Source organism: Dermacentor andersoni, chromosome 11 (genome assembly GCF_023375885.2).
Source record: "Dermacentor andersoni chromosome 11, qqDerAnde1_hic_scaffold, whole genome shotgun sequence".
NCBI lineage: Eukaryota > Metazoa > Arthropoda > Arachnida > Ixodida > Ixodidae > Dermacentor > Dermacentor andersoni.
Window position 1 is genome coordinate 125,683,004 of NC_092824.1, and position 21,594 is coordinate 125,704,597.

The 21,594-nt window shown below is 47.2% G+C and overlaps 1 protein-coding gene across 2 annotated transcripts in view; it reads left to right on the forward strand.

Annotated features, from left to right (window-relative positions):
* LOC126539585 (latrophilin Cirl-like) overlaps nucleotides 1-21,594 on the forward strand; it is a 398,662-nt gene that overhangs the window by 74,938 nt on the left and 302,130 nt on the right. The window lies entirely within an intron of this gene.

The window sequence follows — 21,594 nt, forward strand, 5'->3', positions numbered from 1 at the left end:
CTACAGTGCGTTCCAGCAAATAGACGCTGCCGCTTACGCGCAGTTTTTTTTTTCCCCCGTCGTGGTTGCTCAGTGGCTATGGTGGCGTTGGGCTGCTGAGCACGAGGTCGCGGGATCGAATCCCAGCTTCGGCGGCAGCATTTCAATGGGGGCGAAATGCGACAACACCCGTGTACTTAGATTTAGGTGCACGTTAAAGAACCCCAGGTGGTCAAAATTTCTGGAGTCCTCGATCCACTGCGGCGTGCCTCATAATCAGAAAGTGGTTTTCGCACGTAAAACCCCATAATTTTTTACGCGCAGTTTTCCATGTCATGATCATGTCAATCTGCACAATTGTCGGTTTGCCACTTAAAGACTAGTAACACATCCGAGAAATCAAACTGCTAAGAACAAGGCATACGCTATAGGTTTGCACTGTTTACCAAATGTGATAACGGGGTAACACGAACTTACAGTGATCTTTAAAAAGGAAAGAAAATGACGTCGTTGTTTTGTGCCTAGCCCTGATATATCGGAAGCATTTCCAGAGTACTCGGCGCTCACGCTGTGCTATATCGTTTTCTTCATTTCTTCATTCACCCACCCAAGGTACTGGGCGTGAGTGACTTAATTGCTAGATATCAATTAACAGTGCATTAATTAGCACCATCTTCATTAATAAAGGTCGTGGGTTCGAGTGCCTCAAATAACTGTATCTTAACTGTGCCCTAATTAACATCGCCTTCATTAACACCGAAGATCGTGGGTTCGAGTGTCTTAATTGACTATATCTTAATGAACAATACCTCAATTAATATCGCCTTCATTAACAACAATGGTCGTTGGTTCGATTCCCACACAAGGTAATGTGTTCGAGTGACTTAATTCCTAGGTCGTAATTAACCGTGCCTTAATTAGCATCATCATCATTAACAAACGTCGTGGGTTGGAGTGCCTCAAATAACTATCTTAACTACGCCTTAATTAACAGCGCCTTCATTAACACCAAAGGTCGTGGGCACGAGTGTCTTAATTAACGACATAATAATCAGCTGTACATTAATTAACATATTGATTAACAGGCTTCGACTTCCACTAAGGGTCGTACGTGCGTTCGAGTGCATTAATTAACTATATCTTCAATAACTGTCTTAATTAACGGTGTCTTATTCAACACCAAAGGTCATGGGTTCGTAGCCTTAATTACCGCCAAAGGTAGTGGGTTCGACTCCCATGAAAGGTTGAGAGTTTGTAACCTCTTTGTACATCGAGTGCTCACGCCGACAATGCCGGATTTTCCGGCTCATGAGCCATTTAACGCTATCGCATTACAAAGAATTTTTCACGACTTGGCATCGTACACATTCATATATGATGTACTTTGACATTAGCAATAACACAAAAAAGCTGTATACTCCTCTCATCAGAAATCCTAAGGTGCATTCTCATTTGAGTCTCTGATGTACTTGTGATGCCAAAAAACATTAGACGATGCATTTCTTATGAATGTCTGATGTCACCTTAGGAACACATAACGTCCTCTACAGAAACTCATGGTTCATTTTCATAAGGGAAAGGCCTCCTATAACGCAGAAAAGTTGGAAGAAAGCAGGTATTTAGTAATCCTCAAAGCACGCAAGTGACCTACAAAGTTCAAACTTTCGATGTGTATCACCCAAAAGGTTACCCCCATTCCTCGAAAATATGAAATCTCTATCTTTTTTTGTCTTCTGCCAGGGAGCGTGTGCTAGTGTCACTCTTATGTTGAAACAGCCTAAAACTAAGATTAACAGTTGTCAGAAGTGACAGACGCCGATTGAAAAAATTCGAGGCAGTGTTGTGATGGCTATCCACATTCGACAGTATCGTTTTGTTCTTAACGCATGGAGCACAGAACAAAAACAAAACAAAAATGCAGAAAGACCACACAGGACAACTGCTGCCAAAATTATTGGTCACCAACTCGCCCAACTGTCGACATTCCTGAAGATCGTTTTCACCAACATATCTAGGACAAGTGGTGATTACACAATGAAATTCGATAGCCTCAATATATATATATATATATATATTGAACAGTTCCGGTATCGGATAATCCAAAGATTTCATGCCATTAGGCACGACATCGTGGGGCGCGGCTGATTATGATAATTTACAATTCCGCGCCCTTAAGTTGAATATAGCTAGCTAACCTTTATGCTTTCCAATATGGTTAAGCGGTCCCAAAAAACTGGGCAGGGTGGAAAAAGCGCTACGTGACATTTATTCTGGCTGGAACTGCCCACAGCCTTCATGCAGCGCCAGCGTGTATTATACGCACCCCATTCGTGGTCTGCTACGGCTCTTCGCGGCGAGACGCAATCCTCTCTGCCCCAACAGAGAATGCGTAAAGAAGGAAAGCATTACTGACGTGGCTAATGCATTAGCAAAGAAAATTTGGCTTCAGATGCTGTTTTGTTAGATTTTCCAGCGCGTAGCGCAAAGTGCCCGCTTTCGAAATTGCGTGAGTTCGGGATGGGGGGTGACGGGGTGAAGCAAACGGCACACTTTGCCCCACCACTTCTGACAGTGGGGGGGTGGCACACTTTGCCCTCCCCTGCCAGCCCGGTAAATAGGCCTATGCCTGCAATGCCCAGTGTATTATATATGTTACGCAGAGTTACTACGCCTCTAAGTGCTGATTGGGACGCGGTAAATTTAATGCAACGCCCGCAGTTGCGTTTTGGCATGCTGGCGTAAAGTTTCAGCGTGGATAGTTTAGGTAACCAATTACGAATTATTTCATTGTACTGTAATTAAGTTCTAACTTAAATAAGCATTTTTTTCACTACTGTACTCACTATGGCCATAAATATGTGCTCACGATTTGTTCCAAATTTATAAGCTATATAGATTCGAAAACTTATATACAAAGAAAACCGAAGAAATTCGTCCCGGAGCAGGACGAATTTTGCTTCAACTGCGAGGCTTTTCTTTCCAGGAACCCGTATGGGTTTCCTTTGTAGCAATTGCTACGAACGAGTGGATGTCTGATTTTCTCTTTATTAATTACCTCTCTCCACCTTGCGGGTTTCCGCAGAACTATTACGCCCAACCCTTGCCTTTGCTGCGAGTTGTTGACGAATTCGCCCAGCCATTTGCTAGCCGCCTGGTTAGCTCAGATGGTAGAGCGGCTGCCCTGGAAAGGCGGTGGTCCCATGCACAGACAGTTTCGGTAGTACGGGTAGTACGTTTCCGGATTTGCAACTGTTACAGTAATCTCGTATTGATATGTGAACATTACAGGTCTTTCGCACCAGTAATTTCGTACAATAACCCGCCGTGGTTGCTCAGTGGCTATGGTGTTGGGCTGCTGAGCACGAGGTCGCGGGATGGAATCCCGGCCACGGCAGCCGCATTTCGATGGGGACGAAATGCGAAAACACCCCTGTACTTGGATTTAGGTACACGTTAAAGAACCCCAGGTGGTCGAAATTTTCGGAGTCCTCCACTACGGCGTGCCTCATAATCAGAAAGTGGTTTTGGCACGTAAAACTCCATAATTTAATTTTTTTTAATTTCGTACAATAGCTGTTGACAGGAGGGTTTTCTCCGCTGCGCATTTGCGGCACTGTGTAATATTTTGTTCTTTGTTTTTAACTGGATTATATTATATTGGATCCAATGGTTGCTCCCCATACTACAGGTGAATGAAACAGGTGCGAGGTTATCGCAGCGCTGCAGTTTGGCGTTTTGCGGAGGAATGCACCGGTCTTGGCTACAGTGACCGCAGCCTGGGAACCGCCACCAGTTCAGCGGCTCCGCTGTGATGATGCGTGAACTGAGTTCACTGCCACAAGTGTACCCGAGAATTCTGTTACAAGTACGCCACTTTTGCGCACGTGTGATATAGAAGCCTCCGTTTGAGGTGAACCGACGTAGCCCAAGAGAATGTTTCAGCGAGACCTACCGGTGAAAAGGCGCCTCGCATTGAACGCATTCGCTCTCGCTTCACTTCACAAGCCGCGCACGTGCGATAGCTGGCGACCCGCCGTGTTCCGAGAACCCTTTGTTGGCGACACGCGAGGCACGCCCGCGCTGCGCCCGCCTGGCTCTTCTTCGCGCGTCGTTAGTGGCCGCGCCGACTACCGGCACCACTCGTGAACGGGGAGAGCGGCGCGGCCTCCTTTCGGCCTCGCTCCCAGGACGTCGCTCCCGTAATTAGGCGCACAATGACCACCGTTGCGGTCGCCTGCGAGACATTCAGGGTGGCCCTTCACGTCAAGACACTGCGCATCTGCCCACCATCAAAACGAAAAAAAAAGGTTTGCATGTAATGTGATGTTTGCGGTTGACGACTGATATTTCACCTCTGCGGAGGCCGTCGTCCTCAATGAGCGGCCCTTATTTCGTAGCGAGATACGCGACGCCATGTGGTGCAGTCTCAGCGCTTGCAGCTCCCGCCGAACCTCGTCAGCCGCGTGTTTGCGTGTGAGCGCGTTGCACGAGGTGTCGCCGCCTCGGTTATCGATGGCCCTCGGCGGGAAATTTTCCAAGTCCGCCGCGATAGGCCCAAATGTGGTCGCCCATTAGTGACCGCTGTCCGCAGATGTTGGGGAGCGGCGGCGCATCGTCCATCATCATTTCCCTCCTCGCCGACGCCACTGCAAGGCCTCGCTGTGCTCTGCGACCCTGGCCGACCTCCGCGGAAGGTGCTCCAGTCAGTCACTGTCAGAGGTGACCGCGTGCACTGCGTTCTCGAACGTCGCAGTTCCTCGAAGCCACACGTGGCACAAGCTGTTCGGTTCTCGCTTGGAAAGGAAGGCGGAACTTTCGCCCTGGCAGCCGACGCCGCTTAACAACATCGACAGGTCGTTGCGTCTCTCAGCCATATAGTAGGAAAACAAGTGGCGTGTTAGAGCGCAGCTCTCAAAGCAGCACTGACTCAAAAATTCTCCATTTTGTTTTTTTCTGCTGCAATAAGTGGATAATGACCCGTTAATCACGACACGAAACATCATTTGCTTCAGAGCACGACAGGTAATTATTTGGAATCTTGTTTGTTGCGACCAGACCAAGTTTTGCTTTCAGAGAGCAACGAGATGGCCAAAGAAGGAATGCCGGCCACGTGATCGCGCTCGCCGGCGCGCGAGCTTCGTGTTCGTCTGCTACGCCTGCGCGTGCTTTGCGACGTCGTCGCCGTGACCGTCGTCCTCGTTTTTGTCCTCCAGCGGCGACTGTTTCCTGCAGGCGGGAGTACACCGTATTAGACGTGGCCAGCCACTTTTGATTGGACCCACAACAAAGCAACGACTCGGAAAGTGCGCCCAGCGACAGCTATCAATGTGCGCATGCACCGCTACAAGTAATACGTCGTCGAGGGCGCTTTGGGAATGAAGCATATTCCGCAGCAGGTCACAAGGCGGGCTAAAAGTCGCCACAGCAATCAGGTTTGGGGTTACGTAGTCTTGGTGGAAGATCATTGGGCTGCTCTAAGCCCGGCGGGTTTTGTTTATACCAGGCACGCTCGAAATGAGCAAATCTGCCTGCTCTTCAACGGGGTCCATTCTATAAGCGTCCAGCGGCGCCCACGAACTCGGACCACTTCTGCCGCTTATCGACACCGATGGTAGCGAACAAGCAAGCCAGCTGGCCGTCGGATCCGAAGCCAACGACCCTTGCGATCCGTCCGCCCCTCGTAATAAAGCACCTATTTTCGTTAGCCAGGCGAGCCGCTTCGCTGAGACGATTGCAGCGGCGGCTGCGCTGACCGCTTGCGAGTCAAAATCACGCCAACGATTTACTATTTCGCGTAACCTTTTATAACATGCACGCTTTCGAGCTCACTTTACTCTGAGTTATTTCGTGTCGGAAACAAATTTTAGCTGATTTCTGTGCTGCCGTCAGCGGCGGAAAACAGACAGGAAGAGCAGCTGGGCGATCGGAGCGGCGAGAAACTTGCTCGCGAGGCCCGACGGCAGCGCAAACTCGTGACGCGCCGTTTTCTCGGTTGTTTGCAATCCTTCCTGGATGTCGCGAAGTGCTGCGTATTGCGGTTGGCTGGGCGCTCGTACTTTAAAATTGATTTTAAATATGTTCTTAGCTATATTCCCCTTTGATATATTGCAGATATGTGTGTTCCCACCCCCGCAGGGGCGTCAGCAGGCGATTGGTGCCTTGCGACACCACGTACCTGAACACATGAGGGTTGGACCCTCCCGCGTGCGCGGCTTAGCCGGGGAAAGGGGGACCCTGAAGCCGACGCCGGGTGTTCGGACCTCTAAGGCCCCCCGGCACAGACAACACACCCCCTCTGCTTCACATAGACGGCACCTGATCCACCTAGAGGAAACCGGCAGTCGCCTTTTCCTCTCTCCTAAAACCTTCGTCTCTCTCTCCTACCTTCTGGCCTTTCCTTCTCTCTTCCATTTACTTCCTTCCTCCTTGGCGGCAAGGGTTGACCCTGTGTGGCTATCCAACCTTGGGTACACCATATCTGGTTGTAGTGACGGCGTATATACGACTGGCGTCGTGCAGACTTGTATGCAAGCTCTGCCGCGTCTCCCCGTTGGGCTCCGTGGTGGGCGGTCGGCGCTGTTGCCGAATTTTTTGTTTATTCATGGAAGCTTCTTTTCCCCCACTTCCTGATCGCCCTCTTAAAGGAGGGCGCACCGAAGTCCTTCAATTTTCGGGCAACCGAACACACAACATTCCACGCTTTCACATCGTCCATTGATTCCTTTTCGATGCATGCAAACCTTAATACATTACGCATCATTCTGTTAGGTGATTTTATTGTTCACTTGCTTGAAGATGCAAAGACTTGCTTGAAGATGAAACAATGCTGTCAAATCGTTACGACAATGTTATTGATTTGCCCACGCGCATAGTACAACACTACTAATCACAACACATTAGTAGATCTGTGTTTTACTAATTACTCTCCGGATTGCAATACGTCAGGTGTATTTTCATCTGGAATCTGATTATTTGCCCTTCTTTTCGACCTTTCCGAAGAAAGCGAGGATGAATGCTCTCACACGCCCGCGGAGAGTTTATGATAAGAACAGTGCCGCCCGCTTTTGTAATTTGATGTCTACTATCAATTGGGCGGACGTATACAATGAAGCAAACTCATCTTTGTGCAGAAGAACATTAGTTTGGCCTAGTTGGTGTTTACTGCATATCATATTGACCGCAACTAAAGACGGGGACGGCGGAAGAGAACACATAAACAACACGGGCGGTAATAACTTTCAACTAGTTTAGTGCGTCTTCATCATCATGGGCCTGTTTCATGTCCACTGCAGGACGAAAGCCTCTCCCCGCGATCTCCAACTATACCCGATTCCAACTAGCGCCCGCGAATTTCCTAATTTCATCACTCGACCTTCTGTCGTCCTCGATTGCGTTTCCCTTCTCTTGGCACCCATTCTGTAACCCTAATCGTCCAACGGTTATCTAAGGCAGGTTATGGAGCTTGGCAGGTTATGACCTGCCAAGCTGCATTTTTTTTGCTCCTGATGTGAATTAGAATATCGTCTATACCCGTTTGCTCTCTGATCCAAACTTCTCTCATTCTGTCTCCTAACGTTATGCCTAGCAATCTTTGCGCGGTCCTTAACTTGTTCTCAAGCTTCTTTGTCAATCTCCAAGTCCCTGCCCCATATGTAAGCCTCGATAAAATGCACTGATTGTACACCTTCCTTTTCACTGATAATGGTAAGCTTCCAGTCAGGAGCTGGCATTGTCTGCCGTGTGCAATCCAACCTATTTTTATTCTTCTGTGAATTTCCTTCTCATGATGAGGGTTCTCTGTGATTAATTGACCTAGGTAAATGTATTCCTTCACAAACTGTAAAGGCCGACAGGCGATCCTGAAATCGTGTTCCTTTGCCCGGCTATTTATCATTATCTTTGTCTTCTTCATATTAATCTTCAACCCCACTCTTACACTCTCTCTGTTAAGGTCCTCAATCATTTGTTGTAACTCGTCTGCATTGTTGCTGAATAGAACAATGTCATCGGCAAACCGAAGCTTGCTGAGATACTCGCCGTTGATCTTTACTTAGATTCTAAGCCTTCCCAGTGCAATAGCTGGAATACTTCTTCCAAGCACGCAGTGAATAGCATTGGAGAGATTGCGTCTCCCTGTCTGACCCCTTTCTTTATAGGTATCTTCCTGCTTTTCTTGTGTTGTATTAAGGTAGCTGTAGAACCTCTGTAGATATTTTCCAAGGTATTTACGTAAGCGTTCTGTACTCCTTGATTCCGGAGAGGCTTATTATACTCTGCGGATTTTTCGAGAACCTGATTAATGACGTGGATGTGATCCATTGTCGAGTATCCCTTCCTGAAGCCAGCCTGTTCCCTTGGTTGACTAAAGTCCAGTGTTGCCCTTATTCTATTGCAGATTATTTTGGTAAATATTTTATTTAATACTGGGAGTAAGCTAATCGGCCTATAATTTTTCAATTCTTTAACGTCTCCCTTTTTGTGGATTAGTGTAATGTTTGCGTTTTTCCAGTTGTCTGGGGCCCTTGCAGTCGATAGCTCGTATAAAGAGCTGCCAGTTTTCCAAGCATTACGTATCCTCCATCTTTGATTAAATCGATTGTTATTCCATCTTCTCCTGCCGCTCTTCCTCGTTTCATGTCTTGCAAGGCCCTTCTAAACTCATCGCTAGTTGTGCGTAAGACATATTTATTAAAATAAAGTATTAGAATGCTATGAACACTGCATTTCCGACACAAACTATAACAAAGCATAGGAAGGCTAGAAAAGAATGGATGATAGGAGCACTTTTGAAAGGAATTGATCAAAAAAATAAAATGTTTCCTCGCTTTTTGGAAACAAGAAGTCCGGATGAGTTAATTGAGCTAAAGAAGTTCCGGAAAAATTAAGCTCAGATTTAAAGAAGGCAAAGTCTTTATTCTATATTTTTTCGTCTATCTTGCACAGTCCTAAACTATTTTGGCAAAGTATCAACTCAATGATAGCGAGCTAGGAAAAAGACTTCCCCTCGGAATTAAGGATCAATAGAGTAACCTATTCTGGGGTCCTATTTGCTAATAAACCTATTGATCACTTTATAGCAGCAGGAGCGTACCATGCATCTATTTACACTGATTTACCCAGGACTATAGACTCATACTTACCCTCCTGTTGTGCCGATTTTATATTTTTGTCACCTACATCAACAGATAAAGTGGTTAGGATCATTAATGCCTTCAAGAACACGTGCTCACATGGAAAGGATGAAATTGGTGTCTTCCCTATTATCGTCCAATTTCAGTACTGCCAGTTTTCTCAAAAGTAACTGATCGCGTACTTTTTTAATCTACTAAACAATTTGATACAAGTTAAAATTTTAATTTGTAAACAACAGTATGGTTTTCAGTCCGGCAAATCGACTCAAACAGCATTGGTAGATATCAAAAATACCATAATTAACAATTTTGAAAATAGACTGTTTTCTGTGGGAATTTTTCTAGATTTTTGTAAGGCCTTCGACTCTGTGAAGCATTTAATACTACTAACAAAATTAGACATTCACGGCATTCGCGGAGTTGCGAATGCACTTGTGAGGAGTTATATCACTGGACGACCCCAGTATACTCAGGTGCATGCTGTAAAATCTAATTTTGGTGTTCCGCAGGGTTTAATTCTGGGACCTCTTTTTTTTTTACTGTATGTATTAATGACATTGTCGACATTCCATTAACTACTAACATCGTGCTGTATGCTGATGATGCAAATGTATTTTTGTTTCTGGTTCTAATCTTAAAGTACTGTAACAGCTGTGCAATGCCTGGCGGAACCAGCTGTTCATTTGACTGTCTACTCAACCAGCCTCATTTGAACGTGAAAAAAAAAAGAAGTTTATGGTTTTTCATCCAAAAAGAAAACAAACCATTAAGTCATCATATCAAATTAGAATTCAATAACTCACGTATTGAACAAGTGCATAGTTGTTGGTTTCTGGGTGTATGCTTCCGCAGCGACCTAGGGTGGACAGATCATGTCAATTATATTAGAATGAAAATGGCCAGATCTATTTGTGTAATCTATCGTATCAGGCATCGTCTTCCACAGCAAGTTAAGAAACAATTATATTTTGATCTCGTTCATTCCCATCTTGTATACTGTAACGCAGTATGAGGTACGTGCAATAAATCTTATTCATTTATTAAAATGTTTTCACTTTATAAAAGAGCCCTACGAGCGTTGTGTGCAGGCCCAGGAGGTCGAAGCAAATGTTTTCGAGACTTGTCGTGTTCGCAATCTTTTTCATTCCTATAACTTGAGTTTGGCAGTTTACATTTTCTACAAAATCAAGCAGGATTTCGATACTTTTAGTAATGCTTATCTGTCGAGGGATATAGATATGGTTTACGTGTTGTCGCATTGTCACCGACTAGATCTAGAACCAATTATGGAAAACAATGTTTACATCACCAAATCGCAACCCTGTGTGATACGTACCAATCGATTGTGGAAATAGCTTTAGAAACTACTAGTGTATCGATGTTTAAGAAAAGAGTAAAGATGCTTTTTTCATTCTCTATAACCTTGAATAATTACAGAAACATATAAATTGGCGTAAATTGGTTTGCTCTGTTTTTACTGATTTACTAATGATGTTTTTGTTCTCGCCGCGGCGTCTTCTGTTTCTCGTTTACTGCTAAATACTTAGTGCAGTTCTTTGTCATTAGTGTTGGTGTACATTTTGTTGTCTTCTTATGTGGCACTAATTCTAGCGAGCAGTGTCTTTTGAGAATTATGTGCTTTGCATGTTCGCCACCGGTGCCACGACTTGTAATCCGGAGAAAATGGAGGCATGATTTATCTGCCCCCTTTAGCCTCTCCTCGGTGGCTTATTGTACGATATGGCCGAAATAAATCCTAAAAGAAACCAAAGTTGTGCCCATCGCAAGCTCGTTGCTTGCCCTTTCAATGCGACAGCGCAATGAGAACTGCGCCGTCGGCTTTGTAACGCGGGCCCATCACGGAGGCATCTGAGGCGTGGGTGGGTCGATCCAGTGTACGCAAACGTTTTAGTGCGTTACCGGGACATTCGGCGGCGGGGGAGGAGCGGCGAGACGAGCAGCCGTAGTTTTGCGGTGGAGCTGGTTGTATACTAGCGTGTATATGCGCGCGATTGTACAGCGAGGGCTGTGGCCATGGAGTGCGTAGCGAGTTCCATAGCTGCGTTCCAGAGCGACATGCAGCTGTGATGTAGCAGCAGTAGACATGCAGCAATAGAACATACGGTCATAATAACTCGCAGATGATTACATGAGTTAGGAAAAGCCAATATGGATGCCCGTAGATGATCGTCCACCTCGTAATCGCGTTTCAGTGACCTGTGGGAAGCGCGTGTTCTTTTCTCTCAGTGTGTACGCGTCCCCCTTTGGCTCGCAGTGGAGTTCTTTCTCGCCCACGTGGAACCCTTTGGCTGCCGCCGATGTCACGGAGCGGCCATGTGGCGGCGCCACGCGGCGCTGCTCGACGACGTCGCAACGCCGTTCCTGAAAAGCCGTTGTTCTCGCGCGCGCGCGCTTGTTTCCTTCTATGAGGGCGCCGGGTTTCGTCGCGCTGCTGGCGCCAGTGTGGCGAGGACGACGCTCGCCTGGCGCCCGCGCTCTTGTTTCTGTGGCGCCGTGCAGTGTGAAGTGCAATGGACAAGCATGCGCAGCTAGTGCATGCTCAAGAAGAGAATGTGCGGATCCCACGGGCATATTGGAAAATTTGGAGGACGCTTAAGAGGAAGCTCGGGCCCAACTCCGACGCGGCCTATTCAAATGCATGTAAAACGTAAGAACGTTTTTCTGAGGTAACCCCTGGACCGATTTTAATGAAATTTGTTGCATTTGAGAGAGAAAGTTAAATTCTAGTGACTATTGGAAGCGGAATTTAGATTTAGGGACTGAAACTTGTTAAACGAATTTTCAAAAATTTGAAAGCTCGAAAAAAGAAAATATAGAAGCACTAAGTTTACAAATTAATACCTCTGCTTCAAGAACAAATATCGTGGTTCCGTACACGGTACCCATGAGATCATTCAAAGCGGACAAATTCAATATCTCAATCTATATCTTACGTGAATTCGTTACGTTGTGTACAAGGGTTCTGCAAAAGCTGTATTTCCATATTACAAAATTTTTTTTCAGATCCACGTGTAACATACCAATTTTGTGCGCTTTAGATGTACTATTAGATGGAATTCACAGAATCCGGATATCATTTTTGATTGCTGAGTTACGGAGGTGTAAACTTGATAGTATCGTTTTCTGAAAGTTCCGATATTTGCCAATTTTTAATAAAATATTGACGACCTAAATAAAAAATTCGACACTAACAGTCACTACACTTCAAGTTTTTCTTTTAAATGCAACAAACCTCGCCAAATTTGGTGCAGTGGTTGCCGAGAAAAACGAATTCTCCTTTTACATTCTCCTGACTGCTTTCATGCTTCCGGGCAACTGCAGCATATGTAATCGTAACATTTACCGGGAAACGCTGGCGGCGAACGCTATGCACTACGGCAAGCTTTCTGGTATAAACGCGGCCTCTTGCGTGGGCCGATTTCCTGTTATTGTTCCGCACTTTTAATGTTTCAGTCTGAGGAGAGCTAACTTAAAAGCTATGCGCTGGCGGCGTTTTTCTTTCCCTTTACATTTGTTTGTGGGCTGCGTTCTCAAAATTCCGAGGAATAACTCCGAAAGACAAGGTAGGAGCAACTTTGGCGGTAGGAGAGTGGTATGGCATGCGTGGTTCGCAATTTGGTCGCAAACGCCTTTTGCCGTAGCCGGATTTTCTGCGACACGTGGCCCTCGACGCTGTCCGTCTCTACGAAGCAAGGTGATGGAGCTGCCCGGCTGAGCTCTCGTACCATCGGGCCGCCGCGGAGAGGGCGTCGCCTGGGCATCGTAATTACTGCGTCCGGCAAGTTTCGCACCAGCGCTTGCGTAGCGCGCGTGCTCTCTCTCCCCCTCGCCAGAACGGAACGAGAGGGCCGGCCACGCTCGTTTCGCCAGGGCGTTCTCCCGGACGCGCGAGAGGGGGGGGGGGGCAGTTTAGCGGGATGCACGAACCAAGATGTTTCGTGCTGTTTTGTTTCAGCCACTAGCATAGTGCGAGAGTCGCAATCCCGAGGATAGGACAGCCGATCGTCTGGCACTAAACTATGACTGTATTGCGATGTAGTCTTAACTTCAGTGCAGCTTTCCGGTAGTAGTGATTGCCCTCTAAAGATAATAAAAAACAAAGCGGAAAGAGAAAGAAAAAAATTTGTGCCCCGGTGGGGTTTGTTGATATCTTCAGAAAAAAAATTCAGTACACAAGAAACAGACAACACAGAAGCACACATGGACAGCGCTCGATAAGGCGTCGCTGAAATTGCGACGTACCAGGAAACTTTTGCAATGGCACATTTGGTGCCCACGCACTGCTGTTATCCTTCGCCAGAGCCTTGCCGCTCATAGTTGCGGCTACTTCGCAGTAAATGCAAGTGGGTCATTTGATTCTTCATCACGTCTGCATAAGATCGGTCAGCGATATGGAACTTGAGGATTGCAGTCCGTGCATTGTGCCCGTGCATTGTGGTTGCTACGCAGTGCAAAGCCTTCAGATAAACCCAATACTGTCGGCTCTTGGTAGGTTCCATTGTCAAACATACATATTTTGGCCTAGTTGTTTTTATACTAAAGCCGGGACCTTATATGGCGCTTATGCGACACGGATGTAGGCATAGACAGTCCGCTAATTTTGAACTGAGTTTATTTTTTTCGTACAGAAAAGTGGCACATACCTGAGCCTTATACAAATAACATGCGACCTAGAGGAGCACGACAAGGCAAGTCACGCATGCAGCGGCCGCTTTTTTGGTCAAGCTGGCTTCCACTGTTTCCCACCTCTGCAGCGCCGAATACCGACCAATTAAGCATCGCTGCTCTGGTGCGTTTCAAGACCGCATCGCCAACGCCGCCTTTGGAAAGGCGGGAACGAGGCGCCACCTTCTGTCCCAGTGCCATTCGAGAAGACCCGCGGGAGCCTTCAGCGAGAACGGGTGGATTTCAGCTGCATTCTTTGAACCGCGCGCTGCAGGCAGTGGGGAAGCGCAGCTGGCGTGGGACGCCACCTCGGTGACAAGCGCGCAGGATGGACCGAAACTGCGCAGTTTCCCGTGATTACCGCGCTGGTAACATTTCGGCGTGAGTGGCGCACGCGTAGTCACTCCCGGCTAATCGTCGCCGCTGTTGGAACGGCCTGGACGGCTGCGTTCAGAGCCAATACGGTCGAGTGGGCCGAGCGAGAACTTGGAGTGGCGCCCTCTCGCGAGTGACGTCAGGACGCTGCTCGCTCCGGCTCACTCGGCTGCCGCGCGCGCTCGTTTCCTTGGTGCGTGCTTTGGGTGGTATTGGCGGCTTGAGCCGTAATTACAGAAGGGTATTTCGGATTATTTCTGTTGCCATACGTGGACCGCAGTTTATTCTTTGAAACCGCGTGAGTCATGAAAATTTGCGACTTGGATGTCGCAATCTATATATATGTAGCGCTGAAGGGGTCTACTGGTCTTGCAATGCATATATGCACCCTGTCTGTTCATAAATTTTGTTTAAAAATAACGCCTGCAAGTTCAACACGCAAAGTTATTTATGATGCTCCTCTAAACACTTAACATTCCCTTATTGCTTAAGTATGAGAGACATAGCATTTTACATGGAAGAAATACGTTGATATGTGGTGTCAGCATTATAAATCCGTGTTAGAAGGACACTGCCTAGCGAAGCTTGCATCATAATTCTTATCACTCTGGTGAGTTGTGTTAATCTAATGTGACAACTGTAGTAATGCCTAAATAGAAGAGATAGGCGCACATTTTGTGTGAAAAGATTTGGCACTACTTTCACCGTACTCTGAAATAGGCACCCAGAGACGCATTGGCTGTTAACACGACCGCGCATCGTGTATAGTATGTATATGTACTTCACGAATGCCATAACAACAATCACATGAAAGAAAATTCCGTGTTTAAGATCGAGAAGCAATCAAATGCCAGCGATGAAATGTGTCATAGTGACCCTCACTAGCTTTTATTGACGATATGGCACACCCCTGCCGCAACGGAAGCAACCGACTGTCGTTATGGCGAGGAGTGCATTGTTCGCGAAACCCAGCAGTTTACTACAACATCGAATTGAAACCATGAAGTAGCTCCTTACAGCTCCAATTACAATGCGTATAGCATATTCGAGGCACTACAGCGCAGCTTAGGCTGCGCTGAAATGGAAAATGCAAACACATTCTGCCTCAACATGTCTCGATCCTGTGTTGTTTAATTACACAGGCTGAAAATTATTTGCTTCGTCAGTGCATAAAAAAAAACCTCGCGTACACGCCTCTTAAAGAAGACACCACAAGTCTCACATGAACACTATAACTCCACTGGGGAACAATCATATCTTCAATATGTGCAACACTATATATTAATGAATCGGCCATAGGCTTCTTGCTGGCTGCAGCGAACCGGTCCAAAAGGCATATTTCACTCAAATATTTTACCGCAGGAGCCTCTGTCAATTCTCCAAACAGATTCATCATGTCTGTTTCTCATGCAAGAAGCACCAGTAAATTGCTCAAGGGTAGCATGGAAAGGGAATAAATATTGGTACACTCCTTTCTGTGTGCTGCGAACAGCTGTAAACCTCAATCAGCTTTGCTTCAAGTTACCGTCGCTTAAATTTAACCGGTGAAGAACGGCCTAATATTGAAAACCAGGTAAAACGCAAGTGGTGCTGGCCAAATCTAAACTGTAGTGGTAGTTAAGTCCTCGTGCCAAACCTCCATGCGAGTAGGAGACAGGCTAGGGCAGAGTTTTACGAAAAGACGATGGGACATCGGGACAATACAGTCTATACCGATGCGTCCCTATACTCACAAGCACACAAAAACAACGCGGCAGCGGTAGTAGTAAATAATCAAGGAGAATTAATCACAGGACTCGCGGCCGAGGTGGCTAACATAACCGAGGCAGAGGAAATTGCTGTCGCACTGGCAGCGGAAGAAGGTTATAGAACAGGAATATCCCTCAATATTCTAACAGATTCACAAGAGGCGTGCCTGAGCTATATAAGAGGCAGAATTAGTAACACGGCGCTCAAGATCCTCAGCAGAGTTCCAATCGCTGAGGGACAACCACACATAACATTATCTGGATACCAAGCCACGCAGGGATCAGGGGCAACGAAGGGGCAGACAGCCTAGCTCGAGGGATGACCAGCCGAGCAGGAACGTCAACCGCCCCAGAGGGGCCACAGATCAACTGCGGGAAGAGCTATTCAGCGCTATTAAACCTCTATAAGGGGCTAAGATATCAATATCCCCCACCACATAAAGCATTAACAAAGGAGGAGGACGCAGGATGGCGGAGACTGCAAACGGGCTCCTTCCCAAACTTACACATACTAAGTAGGATGTTCCCCACGCAGTATATATCGCAACCTGTCCGTGGTGTGGAGCTAAACCAACATTATACCACATCACATGGGAGTGTACAAGAAACCAGGCATTCCACAAACACAAAACACCAAGTGCGGAGCAATGGGAGAGCTGGCTCACCAGCCGCGAGCTAGAGGCTCAAAGAGCTCTAATAGCGCACGCGTGCGAGGCGGCCCGGCTCAGTGGAGCCCTGGACTAGGGGCCCATCCATGGCTGAAGAGGACCCAAGCTTCAAGAATGGAGATTTCGGCCTCGACCCGCTAAAACCTTAAAAGAGTCAATAAAGTTTTCCATTCCATTCCTCGTGTTACTGCCGAGGGTTTCTATGAAAAAAAAAAATATATATATTGTCACGTGGTCGTGACGTCAAAGAGCACAGTAGCAATACTGTGGAACACAAAACTAACTTTTATTGGGCGAACCTGTGCCCACAAAAGAGGCTACACTTATAGCACAACGATAGCGGCGAACACGGTCGGCGATCGTCGAAATCTGATCAGCGGGTCAAGCGCGTCGGCTTTTATAGAGCAGTCATCGAATGTTCCAGACTAAACGTTGGGACCCGCATGCCTTCTACAAAGATCTACACCATTCGTGTCAAGCGATGAAATCAGATAACACAAGGTTCGGCGACAACAGACAGCGGATAGAAGCATCGATAACTTTCCAGAAACTTCGGATACATGCATGCGCGTCCCGCGCTGTGCGATAACATTTGTTAGGCGGCAAAACGTGTCGCCCGATAAAGACAAGTACACGTGTCAATATTATACCGTGAACAATCCGTCGTGAGCAAACATGTTTTAGCGGGTTAAAATCAAGATAAATGCTGTTGAGTCACATCCCTATTGCAAAACCCAGTGCCACTGGGAGCCAGTGCGCCGGATTCTGGGCCCAGCGCAGCGCGCTGGGAAGGCGCGGCGTACTGGGAGGCACTGGCTACTCGTGCGAAAAACAGCTCTAGCGCGTTAAATATGCGGTGCCTGGACACCGTGTATATATATATATATATATATATATATATATATATATATATTATATACACAACAGCGTTCTAGTGCAGTAAAAAAAAAGAAGAAAGAAACGTAAAAATAAAACTACTCGTGCAGGATGCGAACGTACGACGTACAGATCCCAAGGTCGGCACTTTACCACTACGCCACGCCAGCAGACGGAAATAGACGGGTAATTAGCCATGTCAAAGCCGAGAAGCAGTTTGTTTCGCAGAGCTACGTCTCGTACAGACATGGTTGATGCGCTATCGCCCAGCAACTAAAACTCACGCCTGTACCAGAAAGAAAACGTTGCTGTCCGTATTCAGCAGTATGCTTGGAAGTGCCACAACATCGATTTTCACTTGCGATTGCTATTTTACCTTCGAAAAAAAGTCCTAAATGAACCGCCGACCCGGGACGGTGTATGCGCTGTTACTGCAGATGTCGATAGCCGTTTCTTGTTTTTCACGCAAAGGATATGCAACGTTTCCTTAGTTCAGTGGCGCCTTTCAGTCAACACGCCTGTCCAGTCATATATCTTCGTCAGAGAAGCGCAGGCTGGGAGCCTTCGGCGATACCTGTGCTCACGACGCGTCACATCTGTTGTCATCGCTTCTTGTGCTGCCACTGTAGACATGAAAAAATTGTTTATTTAAGAACACCGATGCGAAAGCAGAAATATAGAGTGATCTATCCTTGTTAGATTTCTTGATTCCTGAGCCTACCCGCCGTGGTTGCTCAGTGGCTATGGTGTTGGGCTGCTGAGCACGAGGTCGCGGGATCGAATCCCGGCCACGGCGGCCGCATTTCGATGGGGGCGAAATGCGAAAACACCCGTGTACTTAGATTTAGGTGCACGTTAAAGATCCCCAGGTGGTCGAAATTTCCGGAGTCCTCCACTACGGCGTGCCTCATAATCAGAAAGTGGTTTTGGCACGTTAAACCCCATAATTTAATTTGATTCCTGAGCCTAGACGCGCCGATAGCGTGAGGACGGACTCGGCGGATACGCTATAGGCCTAAGCTTCGGTGGGGACCGATCTCGGCGCGGGTAGCTGGCGAAAGCTAAAATGTGTGTATTTGTGCCTCAGAACTTTTTTTAGTACAATAGGGAAAGTGGAAGCGCACGAATCACCTCAGCTTTGTTATCGGTGCGATAATATCAGTCAGCGATAGGCTTCGAACTCGGGGTCCGTTCGCGCGCGTCTGAACGACTTCTGCCTTTCATGTCCACTCCACAACACTGCGACAACGGCGACAACTCCCAGTCATATGTTACGTCATCATCATCATCAGCAGCAGCAGCCTGGTTATGCCCACTGCAGGGCGAAGGCCTCTCCCATACTCCTCCAACTACCCCGGTCATGTATACATGATACTAATTGTGGCCATGTTGTCCCTGCAAACTTCTTAATCTCATCCGCCCACCTAACTTTCTGCCGCCCTCTGCTACGCGAGGTTACGTGCGAACTACTAAAAAACGCGGCGTCCTCTGCGTTTACGTCGTTTCGTTCAAGAATTTAGCTATACGCCCAGTCAAAAGGGAAAATAAAAAAAAAAGAAAGAAAGTGATCTTCAGTTTCAAATGTCCATGAATAAACAGGACAGCTCACGCACCTTTATTCCAAGCTGCGACACGAAATAGGGTTTTATAACCCCAAGATATAGCGTTATTTAGGACAAGAGACTAGTATCAAGCGATGAAATTGTATAAAGCACTTAATATTCAGCAGCGCTCGTCCTTGCGTACTGTAACCAGCGCGGCACAAACACAACCAGCTCAGTTTCCAGTGCGAGCTAGCGAACTGCAGCGAGAACCAGCGCCTGTACAGCACAAACCAGTGCGCCCCAGCGTCATGGCAGTGGAACTAGCGTCTCTTCCAGTGTGACCCTGCTCTTATCCAGCGTTCTCACTGGTGTCCCAGTGAGTCCCACCGAGTGCCAGCGTACCCAGTGCGACCCAGCGCCAAAAAGCGCGCTGATTTCACACTGGAAGACGCTGGTTATTGCAATAGGGATATAGTCAGAGTTTGTGACACGCATATTGCACCATGGCGGGTATGGAATCTTAACTAGAATGTTATGTGCTGTGCTTTTGCGTCTATGCTTTTATTATTCACGGGAGCTACCACTGGAAAGTGTAGATCCACGCATGAAAAACCCGTAATGGGCTGGTCTGAGATCCCTCGGGTGGCATTATAGCGTTGCCTTCGAGAAATGTATTGTCTAGGAAATAAGCTCCTCGATTACATTTTCGCGAATGAAGACATCGCAAAATATATATATTTGAGAGGCCCGTCATAAGTATACAAACGTTGGAAACGAGAGCGAACAAACGGAAACACTGCAGAAGGCGTCTGGACACCGCCCGAACTGCAGCAGACGACAGGCGCGAGTCCGTGCCCTGACGTCACGCGAGCGGCACTCGCAGCGCCCCTCTAGGTCGTTCTTGGGGCTAATAGCTGTGGCGCAAAACAACGAAAAGCAGGCCGAGGGCGCTGCACGCTAACTAGATATTAGGGAGTTTTAGAATAGGGGCCCCAAACGTTTTGGGGCCCCAGAGAAATAGCGTCGAAGCCACTGCGCATGCGCGAAACGCAAACCGCATTTGGGTTTGGCGTTATTTGACCGATTTAGCGGGAGCCCAATTGGCGGCGTGGAGTTACGGAGTCGCCATCTATCGGAAGCGCCTCGCTGGCGTAGTATGAGGGATCACGCGGCGCGCTCCTCATAGGTTTTGCTGTCAGCGCTCACTGAAAACACCACGCGCGAGCTCTCCCGGACATTTCTGTAAGTACTTTCGAAACGAGAGAAGTTTTTTACTGTCTAAACAATAATCTTGGGCAAACTGAAAGCACAGAATCGTTTACAGACGCTCTCTTTACCGGATACCTACAGTGAACGCCACAGCGCGCGGTCGCCGCGATTTGGTCTCCCAAACCGGCTTCTTGAAACGCTGAGAGCAAACTATGTGAAATATGCTCTTGTAGTGTTTGTATAACTAAATGGAGTGTAATAGAATGAAGCCTCAATGCAGCGATCGCACAGATTCGCAGCGACTGATTACGCGTCTGCATGCTTGTCCGCGCACTGTTTCGCTTTCGCCGCGTACGCGTTTTCGCACCGTGCCATGAGCTTTAGGCCGCAGAATATGAGCATTTGACAGTATACAAGCAACCAATGTTGCGTGGGCGCTATCAGAGCTGTTAAAAAATAATTTCATTGTAGAGGCTTCGACGCCTATACGGGGACTGTGATGTGCCGTCGCGACGATTCAATCTTTTTTTTTTTTCTAAATTCTCGGACGTTTCAAAATTATTTCTCGTGTTGCGTCCCACTGTATGTTTATCGGTGTTCTCAGCGTGCGATTTCCCGCTGCTTCTTTTTTGTAATCCAGTGTAATAATTCATAACACAAACATGACCATATGCCATGCTTTTTTTTAATGTGCTTCTTACCACCCCCTTTCCACTACAGTGAACTTGCCAGTATCTATACATATATATATATATATATATATATATATATATATATATATATATATATATATATATATATATATATATATATATATATAGCATCGACAAGTTCATAGACCAAACCGTCATAACATTAGTCGGGCAGCGGACTCGGGCGAGTGTCTCAGTGCGCGTTTTCCGAACATCGCAGACCCGGCGCCGTAGCAGAAATCTTCCTCGCGTCTGTGCTTGCTGCATACCCGAGTTGTAGCCGATGACTGTTTGCCGGTTTTATGTTTCGCGAGCCAAGCTTCACGCAGCTTCTTGTCCTGTGGCTACGTGTGAATAAGGCTGACACCGGGCTCCGTTGCGTACGTCCGGCACTGCGGCACCGCGCAGTAGCCTACCATGTTACACGCCTTCAAAGGCAGCCACTACCTATTGTAGTGCTTTCAAGCGTTGTAAAGGAGACACTCGAAGCGGGAAAATCTCGCCACTAAATGAGGACCGTATCGTACGAGGGAATTTAACCTCGTTTTCAGCTCGGTTCGGGGCTCCCGAAGGAGCCGACGCGGCCGCTATGTCCACGTGATCCCTAATAGCACGTCACGGCGATGGTGGCGCCAGCTTTTCCAGTGGCGGAACTCGAGGCCAATAGCGGCCCCAAAAGTTTTGCG